Source organism: Ambystoma mexicanum, chromosome 11 (assembly GCF_040938575.1).
Source record: "Ambystoma mexicanum isolate Mex_15411 chromosome 11, UKY_AmexF1_1, whole genome shotgun sequence".
NCBI lineage: Eukaryota > Metazoa > Chordata > Amphibia > Caudata > Ambystomatidae > Ambystoma > Ambystoma mexicanum.
In genome coordinates, this window is record NC_090934.1 from 566,614,196 (window position 1) to 566,628,665 (window position 14,470).

The 14,470-nt window shown below is 43.5% G+C and overlaps 1 long non-coding RNA gene across 1 annotated transcript in view; it reads right to left on the bottom strand.

The window, feature by feature from the left end:
- Nucleotides 1-13,557, bottom strand: part of LOC138504747 (uncharacterized) — a 474,756-nt gene extending 461,199 nt beyond the window's left edge. The window contains exon 1 of the long non-coding RNA XR_011279942.1: nucleotides 13,493-13,557. This is a non-coding gene — a long non-coding RNA (uncharacterized lncRNA). The remainder of the gene's footprint in view (nucleotides 1-13,492) is intronic.
- Nucleotides 13,558-14,470: the final 913 nt, after the last annotated feature.

Sequence of the window (14,470 nt, forward strand, 5' to 3'; positions counted from 1 at the left end):
CTAATATGGGGAGTTAACAGCTTATGCTCAAATATTATAAAAGGAATTATAAAAGGAAGGACTCTGTGACCCAGAGCAGGAGATTAACTGTTATGTTATGCTATGTTATGTTAGGACATTTCTAGAGTGCACGGTCACTCTAAGGCATCTTGGCGTTAGAGAGCAGGCATACATCCCAAACAAGAAGAGCCAGAAAAAAACACTCCTGCCTAGAACAGGAATGTCTTTACAGCCTTTCTAAAGGCCAAATGGTTGGGTAGTTTTTTTATGTGCAGCGGAAGCTCGTTCCATAGTGTAGCAGCTGCTATGGAGAAAGCCCATCCTCCAATCCGCATACATCGGCAAGATGGCACAACAAGCAGGTCTGTGTGCCGACCAGTTGAAAGTTGGTAGAGGAGGCACACAGACGACTGGAAGGACCAAGCTTGAGAGTGAAGCACTGAGTCCACGATTGTCACGCTCACCTGATTCCCACGGAGGCGCAGGTCTGGCTTCGAGTGCTGATGCTTCTTCAATGGTGAAGCGCAGGACTCTGAAGATGGACTCACTGGCTCGCAGGAATATTCCCCTTAGGGTCAGGAAGGATGAGCTCTCCATCCTGCTTCTGATGCAGGGGCGCGTTGAAACCCAGTTACTTCACTGGATTGAGGTTTGATGGGAGTTCAAATAAGCTTGACTATTCAGGTAAGGCGCTGTAAGAGTTCTGTATCAAGTTCAAAAGTTCAAGCTTAATAATAATGTTCATTCATTGTCTTATTGCAGCAAGCGCTAACGCTTATGTCTTTTTCCCCTTAGGTGCCGGGGTTCGGAATGCCGGAGATATGGCGCCGACCCGAAGTGAAACGTGCAGTTCCAGTAAATGACAGGTAAGTTCTGGATGAGTGTTCGGGTAATGTCTTTGCAGTCACTTATTCAATGTCTTTGTCTTTTTTCCCCATAGGGGCCGGGGTCCGGAATGCCAGGAAGCGGCAGGACCCGAAATGAAATGGGAATTACCCGACAGGTAAGTCTTAGAAGGAAACTGAGCTTTTCCTATTCCCTTCCTTCTCTCACCTTGTGTTCTTGTCTTTTTCTCTCTAGGCTCTGGGAAGTGGCTGCGGATCTGGATGATCGCTGCTGAAGATGGAGGTGCCCAGGAAAGGTGAGTGAAATGCAGCGCTGCAGCGATCGAAGCGAAATGCTTTTAAAATGATGTCTTCCCTTTCAGGATTGTCGGTGTGATGTCTCTGTGATGCTCCTTTAGCAGGTAAGGTCTTCTTTCTCTCCAATTCTCTCTTAGCAGGTGACCCAGGATTCTGACAGGCGTGGCTGAAGCCCAGAAGCAGGAGCTGACACGGTGAGCGTCCAGCTGCGAGGAGCAGAACAACGCGAAGCGTGAGTTGCTGATCGGGTGTGGTTTAAATAGCTTTGGAAGAAGTTCCAGGTATGTATCCTTCCACCGATCAGGTATGTATCCTTCCCCGACCACACCCAGGTAAAGTAGTTCCACAGGTAAAGTAGTTCCATTCAGGCCGCAAGAGGGCCTGGATGTAGCAGCATGGTCTGCATCAGGTAAGTGCACATTAAAACACTTGAACACATGTCTAGTTTTATGAGCCTGGCGCCTAGGGCGCCAGGACAGGGGTCCAACATGAGCCTGGCGCCTAAGGCGCCAGGACTGTGTCCAAAGGGCCCCAGCTTGGGCCCGCTGGCACTTCCCTGGGGGAAATGATGCCTGCCTCTGGGGTTGCTGGGTCGGACCTGGCTCCTTGGAGGTAGGCATCATGACAGTACTGCCCCTCAAGGCCCCTACCAAGGTAGTTCCCTCCGGGGGTTTTGGCTTGTTCGGAAATCTCCGGTGGAACCTTTGTATTAATCGAGGTGCGTGAACATGGTTACTAGGCTCCCACGATCTCTCCTGAGGTCCGTATCCCTTCCAGTCAACAAGATAGAAGAGTTTGGACTTTAACACCTTGGAGTCTAAAATGTCTTTAACTTCCAATTCTAATTCCCCTTCAATTTGAACTGGGTCTGGAGGCTTGGACAGTCGGGTCCCTGGTTGTACTGGCTTCAAAAGTGATGCATGAAAAACTGGATGAATACACATGTTAGATGGTAAATCCAGTTTAAAGGCCACGGGATTGATTATAGCCTTGATGGGATAAGGCCCTATGAATCTGGGATTGAAGGTTCACGGGCCCTTGAGGGGTAAATGCTTCGTTGCTAGCCATACCCGATCTCCTACTTGATAAGGAGGAGTTTTACTTCGGTGCAAATGAGCGTTTTCTTTATACTTTTTCTTGGCTTGCTGTAAATGAACTGCAGCTTATTTTAAGGCTCGGGTTATTGTGGAATGCAGATGATTTACTGCGGGCATTTCCAGGGTCAGAGGTGGATCTAGATCAGAGGTCCGAGGATGGTGACCATACAAAGTATTAAAAGGAGTTTGTCCGGTTCCAGAATGCACTGAATTGTTGTATGCATATTCTGCGATCCAAAGGATGTCTTTCCAATTTAACTCGGATTGGTGTAACATGCACCGAAGATATTGCTCGAGAGTCTGATTGGTTCTCTCGGTTTGTCCGTCGGTCTGGGGGTGGTAGCTGGTGGATAGCCGCACATCTATTTGTGCTAGTTGGCAACACTTCTTCCAAAAATGGGAGATAAATTGACTTCCACGATCCGAGACTAATATGGAAGGGAAACCATGAATGCAAACTATATTCTCCAGAAATTCCTTGGCCAAGGTGGAAGCTGAAGGCAAACCTTTTAAAGGATTAAAGTGGGCCATTTTGGAGAATAGATCCACAATTACAAGGATAGTGTTGTAACCAGCACAAGGAGGCAGGTCAGTTATAAAGTCCATTGACAAGGTGTGCCATGGTGCCGGTGGAATGTCCAAGGGTTGAAGTAGGCCGGCTGGCCTTTTCTTTTGACCCTTGTTTTGGGTGCAAATTCCGCAAGACAATACAAAAGACTTTATGGGCCTCATTCCGAGTATGGCGGTAAGGGATAGCGGCCACCGGTAACGAGACCGGTGGCGGTATTCCCTTACTGCCATACTCTGAGTTCCCTCTGCGCCCTCGCCTTTAACGCCTGCTTTGAGCAGGTGTTAAAGTCGAGGGCGCAAAGGGGCCTCCAAGCCAATAACGGTGACTGTAATGAACGGTCACCGTTATTTGCATCTTCCCCATTCCCATTGAGCCCTATGGGGGCTCATTTGGGAATGGGGAAGAGCCTTGGTGAATGGGGAATTACCGCCCCGCCAACCTTGGAATGGGGCGGTGATTCTGCCATCCACCAAGGCGCTGCCGGTCCGGGTACGGCGTCAACCAAGGCGTTAATAGCGCCATTGGTTAGCGCCGTACTCGGAATGAGGCCCTATGTCTTTTCTCCAAGAAGGCCACCAGAAGTGGCGTTTGATTTTTTCCTCCATTTTAGCGATCCCAGGGTGTCCTTCCATTAATGATTCATGATGATGGGCAATAACAAGTTCTTGCAATTCTTTACTAGGCAGAAACAACCACTCCTGGAAGTAGGGTAAGTCATCCTTAACGGTGTAATGAGGACCCTTTTGACTCCATTGCAGTAAGGCTAAGGAGTCTAGAAGTTGTTTTACTTGCGTTTGGATGTCCTCAATAGTTTGCAATGAAGTTAGGCCTAATATTCTTTGTTCAGGTATGATTGGCACAGGTTCTAAACTCGAATTGGGTTCTTCCATGCCAATCCGGGATAAGGCGTCTGCTTTACCATTCTTGCAGCCAGGGCGATAGGTAATTACAAAATCAAATTCCGCAAAGAATAGAGCCCATCGGAGTTGTCGTGAAGATTGAGCTTTGGCCATCTTTAAATACTGTAAATTTCTGTGGTCCGTAATTACGGTGATGGTGTGTCTTGCCCCGAGAAGGTAGTGACGCCAAGCCTTGAAAGCAGATTTAATAGCCAGTAACTCTTTGTCGGTAATTGCGTAGTTCATTTCAGGAGGAGAACATTTCCTGGACCAAAAGCCCACAGGGTGTAGTTGGTTAGTTTCTGGGTCTCTTTGCGACAGGACAGCTCCCATGGCCGAACTGGATGCGTCGGTTTCCACAATGTAAGGGAGATCTGGGTGCGGGTGCTTCAATATAGGTGCAGAGGTGAATTTGGTTTTCAGGTCGTGAAAGGCTTGTTCGGCCTCAAGAGTCCATTTAAAGCGTTTGTTTTTCTTTAGGAGAGCTGTGATGGGGTGGACTGTTCGGGAAAATTCCGGGATGAATCTTCGATAGAAATTGGCGAAGCCGAGCATGCTCTGAACTCCCTTCACCGAGCTAGGAGATGGCCATTTGAGGGTGGCGTCCACCTTTCGCGAGTCCATTCGGACTCCTTGAGGTGTCAGGATGAATCCGAGAAACTCCACTTCTGTGGTATGAAAAGCGCATTTTTCGAGCTTTGCAAATAGTCTGTGCTGGCGCAATTTCTCAAGAACTGCCCTAACATGTTTTCTGTGATCGGATTCTGAAGAAGAGTACACCAGGATGTCGTCAATATAAACAATGACACAGACGTTGATAAGTTCCCGAAGAACATCATTCATAAAGTACTGAAAGGCGGCAGGTGCATTGCACAAACCGAAGGGCATCACCTGATATTCGAAGAGCCCAAATTTGGTGCGGAATGCAGTCTTCCATTCGTCGCCTTCTTTTATACGCACCATGTGATAAGCTCCTCGGAGATCTAACTTGGTGTACACACAAGCGTCTTTCACCTGGTCGATAAGCTCAGGGATCAGGGGCAGAGGGTAACGATTCTTAATCGTTATTTGATTTAGGGCGCGATAGTCTATACATGTTCTAAGGTCGCCCTCTTTTTTCGGCACGAAGAACAGAGCTGAGGAGACAGGAGACTTGGACGGGCGAATAAAACCATTTGCTAGGTACTGATCTAAATACTGACGCGAATGTAGGTTCTCAGGTTCCGTAAGAGCATAAATCCTACTACAAGGTAGTTGAGCATTGGGTACCAGATCGATTTGGCAATCATAAGACCGATGGGGAGGTAACGTGTTAGCCTGTTCCTTCTGAAAAACGTCTTGGAATTCTTGGTATTCTGACGGTAGCTGTACAGAGGTGGAAGTTGATGAGGCTAGACCCATAACTGGATTTCTTGGGTAACAAGTTGGTTCACAATCAGGAAAACTTATCTTCTTTGCTTGCCAGTCAATTCTGGGATTATGTGTTTCTAAACAAGGAATTCCAAGAATTACTTTAAATTGTGGGGCCTTGATAACATCAAACACGATTGCTTCCCGATGTCCATCCTGACCCACCAGTGTCATTTCAACAGTGGAATGCGTTACAGGTCCTGAGGCTATTTCGGTTCCATCTACTGTAGTAATGACATCTTGGGTTACTTTCGGGCGGAGAGGGAGCTTAATCCTGGAAGCCAATTCACGGTCTATGTAATTTCCAATAGCTCCACTATCGAGGTATGCTTTTATAGCATGCAACAGCTGAGGCTGTTTTGGGTCCATGAGCACCATTGGCATGACAAAATGCGAGGTCAAAGAATTTGTTTTCAAGCTCGGCAAGCGGACCCCTACGCTTGTCGGGCTAAGTCGTTTCCCGAATCAGGTGTCAATAAATCGTTATCAGTGGCTCCAACCACCTTCTTAGGTGGTTTAACGGACAATTTCGAAGAAAGTGACCGGAAGTCCCGCAATACAGGCAAAGTTGCTTTTGCCGCCTTCTATCTCGTTCCTTCTGCGTTAATGGTCCTTTAACACCGCCGATTTGCATAGGTTCGGATATGTCGGTACTCTTGGAGTTAGCGTGGGTTTTGATCGGTACTCGGGTTTCGTACTTGAACCGATCTGCTTTTCTGTTTTGAAGTCTGTGATCAAGTTGAACCACCAAGTCTATGTAGTCTGCGCAGACCTGGGGTGGATCTACTATCTGAGCTAGAACATCCTTAAGCTCTCTGTGCAGGCCTCGATGAAACAATGTGATCCTTTTGTTTTCTGGCCATCCAGTTTCCACAACCAGTCTATTAAAGGTGGCAACGTAGGACAGGAGATCCTGATTACCTTGTCGTAAGGATAGCAGTTTTTTATCAAGGGCCTGTCCTTGAGCGTGTCGAGCAAACAATCTTTCCATGCCGGCCTGGAAACCCTGAAAATTCTGGAGAATGGGATCATCCTGATTTACCAATGGAATAGACCAATCGGCAGCACTGCCACTGAGGTAAGATAGTATAAAGGCTACCTTGGTCTGATCGTTAGGGAAGGCCCCGGGTCTGCATAGAAAGTGTAAACGACATTGGTTCATAAAGACGGCATATTTCTTGGGATCTCCCGCAAAACGTTCTGGCGGGGCCAAAGGCATGTGTTCAGGTAGATTGATTTGTACCGGGTTATTCAAACCCATTGATGTGGAAGTACCTCCGGAATTAGGTAAAGGAGAGTGCCCTGCCTGGGCCTGCAATAACCTTTTGGCCAGGTCATCTGTTCTTTCCTTGGATAGGATCAGTTCTCTTTTGAGAGCGTTAGTCTCCTGGCGGGCTGAGTGCACTTCTGCCCGTAATTCCCCCAAAAGCTGGGCCAGCTGATCTGTCTCGGAAGTCTCCATAGCGCCCGGGTGGGAAATTGTGGGTAGGCTTTGCGTTCTGTCACGCTCACCTGATTCCCACGGAGGCGCAGGTCTGGCTTCGAGTGCTGATGCTTCTTCAATGGTGAAGCGCAGGACTCTGAAGATGGACTCACTGGCTCGAAGGAATATTCCCCTTGCGGTCAGGAAGGATGAGCTCTCCATCCTGCTTCTGATGCAGGGGCGCATTGAAACCCAGTTACTTCACTGGATTGAGGTTTGATGGGAGTTCAAATAAGCTTGACTATTCAGGTAAGGCGCTGTAAGAGTTCTGTAGCAAGTTCAAAAGTTCAAGCTTAATAATAATGTTCATTGTCTTATTGCAGCAAGCGCTAACGCTTATGTCTTTTTCCCCTTAGGGGCCGGGGTTCGGAATGCCGGAGATATGGCGCCGACCCAAAGTGAAACGTGCAGTTCCAGTAAATGACAGGTAAGTTCTGGATGAGCGTTCGGGTAATGTCTTTGCATTTGCTCATTCAATGTCTTTGTCTTTTTTCCCCATAGGGGCCGGGGTCCGGAATGCCAGGAAGCGGCAGGACCCGAAATGAAATGGGAATTACCCAACAGGTAAGTCTTAGAAGGAAACTGAGCTTTTCCTATTCCCTTCCTTCTCTCACCTTGTGTTCTTGTCTTTTTCTCTCTAGGCTCTGGGAAGTGGCTGCGGATCTGGATGATCGCTGCTGAAGATGGAGGTGCCCAGGAAAGGTGAGTGAAATGCAGCGCTGCAGCGATCGAAGCGAAATGCTTTTAAAATGATGTCTTCCTTTTCAGGATTGTCGGTTTGATGTCTCCGTGATGCTCCTTTAGCAGGTAAGGTCTTCTTTCTCTCCAATTCTCTCTTAGCAGGTGACCCAGGATGCTGACAGGCGTGGCTGAAGTCCAGAAGCAGGAGCTGACACGGTGAGCTTCCAGCTGCGAGGAGTTGCTGATCGGGTGTGGTTTAAATAGCTTTGGAAGAAGTTCCAGGTATGTATCCTTCCACCGATCAGGTATGTATCCTTCCCCGACCACACCCAGGGAAAGTAGTCCCACAGGTAAAGTAGTTCCATTCAGGCCTCAAGAGGGCCTGGATGTAGCAGCATGGTCTGCATCAGGTAAGTGCACATTAAAACACTTGAACACATGTCTAGTTTTATGAGCCTGGCGCCTAAGGCGCCAGGACAGGGGTCCAACATGAGCCTGGCGCCTAAGGCGCCAGGACTGTGTACCAAAGGGCCCCAGCTTGGGCCCGCTGGCACTTCCCTGGGGGAAATGATGCCTGCCTCTGGGGTTGCTGGGTCGGACCTGGCTCCTTGGAGGTAGGCATCATGACAACGATCCTCTATGCAGAATAGAGGGGTTGAAGTCCCTCTTTTTTCCTTCCTGGGTTTTAAAGTCACTAAATTAGATTCATTTTTGCTGTTTTGAGGATTGTGAGTCCACAAAGGATTCTGGCCATTGGCTTTTAAGCAGAACTATTGATTTTGATTGAGCTGTATGGGGAATATTTTTACATTTCCACCCAAGGCATAACAGCTTCCCACCTATGAACAGATCTTATTCTTATTTTGGCTAAATGCAGGCACCATGGTTCATTCCAAGTGACTCTTTTTGAATCATATTTCCTATTTTCATGTTTTTTCGATACAAAGACCATGGTGCTTTGATAGGTGGTGTTTTTGGGCATTTTTCTTGAATTGTAGAACGCTCCCGGCATCCAGTCTTCTCCAGCCCTCTCATATCCTTATTCTATTCTACAGATAGTGAGTATGAGAGGTTTTTTATCCTTCATTAATATAACTTTGCCAAAGGTACTGATGTATTGAAAGGGAGGTGCTTTTAGGTGCTTATATGAAGATTGCCTAGCAAGCGCTCTGAGGTTGCCTAGTGAGACAAGCAGTTGTTTCTAAGGTGACTATGGTATCTTGGAGAAGGTTGGTCAGCCTTGGCCTTGAGTAGACATGGACAATGATTGCTACATTTTCATTAATTACGTTTTGCACTTAAGTGTGTTGTGTGTAGTGATCATAATGGTAGCAATGTTTCTTTATTACGTATTTCTCGTTATTACAAGATTTACATTATACATGAGAATAGGAAGCATTAATTGATTGTTCATTACTGAGAAATGTGTCAGGAGCATTTTGAATATGAACTTTATATGTGAGGCATCTATTTAAAGATACTAGGTATTGATATGTTGTACATGGTGCATGTTTTTATTACACACACAACGGGTTGCTAGAAGGTTTGAGCAGTGGACTATCAATAAAAATAATGTGACATTAGTAAACCTTTACTGTGCTGATGACTGAGAGTGGTCGCTCACTGCAGGGAGTTGTTGTTTACTCTTTTTGTTGATGCCAAGTGACAGGTATATGCTCTTCCCTATCTCTATTCCTACCACAACCCCTGCTGAGGGCTCTTGGATACTCCCCTGGGAGTGGATGGAGGGCTGCTGGACATAGGTGTAATAAGAATCACGCCACTTTTGGCAACCGCAGCAGGATATTGTTCCACCTTTCCTACACCCTAAAGATATTCTCACAAGCTAGCTACTGAAGAGAGGCTAATGGGGTTGCTACAGGCCTGCCGTTATAAAGAATAATATACACTCCACTGAAGAGCAGGGTGCAGAATTAAAAGCACGCTCTACTGAAGAGCAGGGTGTTTTTTTCAAGCAGGTACTCTTGAAAGCTATCTAGCTAAGAGATATTAGAATGGCTAAGCCACAAGTTGATGTCTCTATACCTGTAAACTGCTGCTCCGTAGTAATCTGGTGGTTACAGGAAGGAAATGTTAGAAATGTGAACACCAACTTTACAGTGGCAGTACCTGGAGGATTGCCAGAGGAAACCGTGTTTACATATATGAAAACCCCTGATGTCAAGCCAGCAGACGTGTTTGAAACCCTGCACATTTGGACGGCTCGGCTCTGGAGATAGGTGTGATAAGAATCACATCACTTGGGCAATGAAACAAGATTTCCATTTCATTTCTGCAGCTTTTTGTATCTCACTCCCACAACTAAAATAAAATACCTTATGAGCAGCAAAAAAGCAGGCTCTTTAGGTGTGCTGGGGTTTCAAATAGACTTCAAATGGACAAGAGGACCAGACTGCAGAATCTACCAATGGACATGTTATTTTTTAGTGTTTGTGCATAACGTGAAAAATGAGCATATTCAACTGAAGTACCAACCAATCAGTGACCAATATGCATATTGAAATATTGTCTTGGTGCTCACAGAAGAAACATATTATTGGTTTAAGTTTGCGTGTGAGCTTTATGTTTTTTTTTCCTGGTAAAGAATCTATTAAAAAAGAAAAACCATAATTGTACTAATCATATAAACCAGCTCATTCAGAAATTGTGCATTGTTCATTTCCAATGAATACTTTCAGTATATGGTTTAGCCATAATAAGAGCATTACTTATACCAAGATGGCAATTGACTGTCATAGCAGCTGTCGTATTAAATTCTTGCAAAAAACGTATAGATGTAATTTGTTTCCTTTGTTTTTCCTATTTTTTTACTCCCGCATCCACATCTTCCCCATGTTTAACCTATTGTTTTGATGTGTCCTGTATACAGGCGGTGCATTATAAATCAAAAAATAAATAATCTAAATTAAAATAGCTCTTGTTTTACTGAGAAAAACACATTTTCAAAACCTAGAATAACCATTTCAATTATTTAAAGATAGAATTTTATCATTCCAAGAGGGAAGTCTGGAAAACTCCCATTCGATTCCTTCAAAATAACCCAATGGGACAGGGTCAGGGGACAAATAACACCAATGAGGCTTCATGGTTAATAATGCTAGTAAGAATATTTAAATCCAATGGACAATGGAGACTCTTTGGAGATGTTGAAAAATCCAATAATAAAATTAGTTATATCTATGGAATATATCTAAATTTCACAGAAAGAAATCCCTGCTCTAATATCCCAAACCCAGCTCAAAATCATGGACAAGAAAGAGGCTATTTATAATCTGAATATTCTGTTTTATTTAAAATAATAAATCAAGAAATTAAAGGTGGTCCCCTAACATGTAATGCTGACAAACACTCAAAATCTTCCACATAAATACAGGCAGCTTGTCTACAGAAAAGAAATGCAACCTGCCTGCTATTATCTCACTAATGTTAACATACACGATCCACACAAACATCCATACGTCTGAAAGAAAATCTGGTATAACTATTGTAGACAAAAGAGTAAAATCCACTCCAATATAAACATCAAGTAATAATTACTGGTCAGTTTAAAAAAAAAAACAACATACTTACAATACATTTTACAGCACAATTCACTTCGTTTTCTCTGAAACCATCGACAAGTGTTGGTATTAGAGTAAAACATTGACTTTCTTTTAGAAGAACTAATTCAGCTCTTAAGAGGTGGACAGTATTGTTTTTTTTAGCTTTGACATGGAAACAAGAACGTTTGGTAGAGTTTACTTAATTACACTTATACTAAAGACTTGGGTTTGGGCTAGAAGCATTTGTTTTGGAGAGCAAAATAGCTTGATGATTTAAAGTGTCACACAAGTTGGAAGTTATAAAACCAATATAGAAAAGGAATCTGCAAATTAACTTTAATTAGCATTATGAGTTCACCTAAGTCAGAGTCCTTCAACTTATTTGGAAAAATGATGGTGGTTATTTAAATTGGTAATATTTTCTTGCGAATAAAGGGGAGAAACTAACCTCCTTCCTACTCCACTTTTAGGAGTAGAATACTCTATTCAGCAGCTTTTTCTTGCTATGTAAAGTATGTTTTCCACAGAGCATAAAGTGTATCAATACCTTAAAATCTGTGAGTCAAGCCGCACACCATGATCGCAAACCGAGATGTAAATTGCCCTTGTGATAACTCAAGGAATTCATTAATAATTGGGTTAATTTCAATGAACAACATGCCCTTTGCGATGACAGATTCTATAACATTCTCTGCCAACTATACTTTCACAGAGTTCAATTTACAGGCTTAGTCCCTTTCAAGTGATATAGCATGTTTTTCCAAAGTATGTTTTATTGCAATTTAGGATGTAATTAATTCTTGGGATATTTATTTAAACACACTGAGATTATTATATTCACTATGTGTTTGTCTTTTAAAAGTCTAGGACAGGAAGGAACATCAACAGCTCAAGGCAATTCTGTCAGGTAATCTTTTCCTTTCAGTCTTTACCCCTGCTCTGAATTTCCTCAGAGACAATCTGGTTCTCTCTTGGTAAAGGCTTAAGCATTCAGCACTCTCTGAAAAGGGCCATCTTGAGCAGGTTTCCATCAGTTAAAACCAGCTGGAACCTAAATCATTTTTTCTCCAATTGGACAAAGGATCTTCCTTTGCTGCTTTCGCACAATCCTCTCTTCTTCCTTTGTGGCTAACTGTAAATACCAAACAAAATCCAGCCCTGCAGCATCATTCTATATACCATTTTATATTGAACAGAGCCTGTGACTGGTTCCTTTCATTTACTCCAACAAAAATATATCTTTAATTGGTCAAATGTATTTTACCATGTCAAAAAGGGATGTATTTAGCTGTTGGTTATCCTTCCTTTGAGGAATTATGATTACATTGAACTGAAACATGCCTTTCCCTTATAATGTTTTTATGGACCAGTGAAATTAGTAGGAACGATATATTCAAAATCACATAAAAAATGTGACTTCATATACATCCTTCATGTCTCTGCAGCCCTATGAATCCTGTCTCTTTAAATGCATGTATTTGGTGCACAATATTGTAAAATGCAGCATCTTACATTATTTGTGCTTCTAGGATCCTAGTATCAACAGGGACATATCCTTTCTTCAAAACAACACATTGTACAAAATGTCTTGTTGCTGAGAGGTCAAGCGTTCAGGGTTTGTGTAGACATTTGTTCCTCTACAGTTGCCATTACTGTGGCAATAAGACCTGAGGCGGCGGGCCAATACCACCCCAGATATTGCCCCCGGGGCCGTAGTTACAGGCCCGAGCGCAGCGAGGGCCTTAACGAAGCCCCGGGGGCATTACCGTGGGTGGTATTGGGCCACCGCCGAGGGTCTTATTGCCATTAGCACCCCGGCCCGTTAGACCGGGGTGCTAATGGCATTTTTTTTTCTGTTTTGCTTGTTTCAAAACAAAAAACAAAAAAAAAGGAAAAAAAATGGCCACCGGGAAAGGGAAAATGTAGTCCGTTTTCCCTTTCCATGGTGGCCATCGGGAGCGGATGCACTGGGAACACAAGTGTTCCCAGCGCCTTTACTCCCAAGACCAGAAGAAAAAAGAAGGTAAGTGGGTTTGGGAGGGCGGAAGGGAGGGGGACAGGGAAGGAAAAAAAAAAATTACTGCGGTCTCTGGCGGGGGACGATGGAAGCCTCCAGCCGTGTGGAGGCTGGAGCGGGGATTGGCCCATTTTGAGCCTCCTCATTGGCTGAGGGGCTGCCACACTCCTCGCCGGGAACAGAATAGCTGGCACGCACGGCGTAAAAGGGAATACCGTGTGGTATGGCTCGCAAATGAGCCAATCACCACGCAGTATTCCCGTTGCGCCGTGCGTGCCCTGTGCTAATGGCTGGTAATGCATACATCAATGTCATTCCAGGTAGGCCATCCAGCTAAACGTAAAGAAATTGGCCAATAAAAGTTCTGAATTTGGAATGTGTTTATCTTATTTTTATTGTATTTCACATACACGTCTTTTGTTCTGGTTACTTCAGCCGTGTATATTCATCTATCTTAATGGCTTAGTCACTGATTAAGAATGAGGTCTGTTTTACAGAAAGCTGACACTTGAATTCCATTTCTCAAGATAGATGATTCCTGCATAAATGCACACATTAGTTCTTACCACAGTTCAACTAAGATTTAATAAAGTGTAAGCCAATAAACAAATTTAAATCAATGTACATACCTTATTATTCTCACTCTCTCATAGGCTTGCATGAGGTTAAATATAATTTGCATGTTCTTTGTTGCTGCATAAAACCGAGAAATACTTTAGTATTAGCTTATTTCGTTTTTGAAAGGCAACACTTATTCTGTGTTGTTTTTGACATTGAGTTACATAATATTTTTTTTAAAAAGTAATTCAAAATTCACCTTGTTTAATAAACACATTACTTTTTTTCAAATAGCATTTACATGGTTAATTGGTATGAAATCAAAGAGCATTGTGTGACCATAAGACGGCCCATAGATCTTTGACAAATATTGTAATAATTGACTCACTAAGCATGTAATGCATGTGAGGTTGGAGCTCATTTCATTTTTTCAAAACAGTTATCATAACATGAAAGTGTTTGAACCATGAATCCTCTGCCTTTATTTGAACAATTTCAGACTTTGTATGAGGGGATACAATGACTGCATCATCTATTACTCCATTGAGGGCTAGGAACCAACTGAAGCAGTGTATTAGAAGAGATGGGGAGCAGAGGGGAAGAAGGTGCTCAGGCATTCTTAGATAATTAAAGGTACAATATTTTCTTTTTGGGCTCACTGTAGCAAAAAAAAAATTAACAACTTCAGTTTTTCAAAAAATAACCTTTATTATAGATATTAAAGTTGTCACATGCCAGCCCCCTACTATGCTCCCTCAGCAAAATCCTCAGCAGTCTGTGGCCCAAAACCTAATCAACCCTTTAACTACTATGTTGTGAGCAGTTAACACGGACACCTGCTTTGTATAAATATATAAAAAATATGCAGTTTGCACATTTGGCTATGAATATGAGATAATACATGTCAAAGACCTAATTAAGTGGAAAGTAATTTTTCCAGGAAACTGATTTTTAGTAGCTCCTATTTCAAATCAACTAACTATTTCTAACCATTTATAAATAGCCAGTGGTTTCTATGTTTGTTTAGGATAATCCAAGCTGGCACTTTT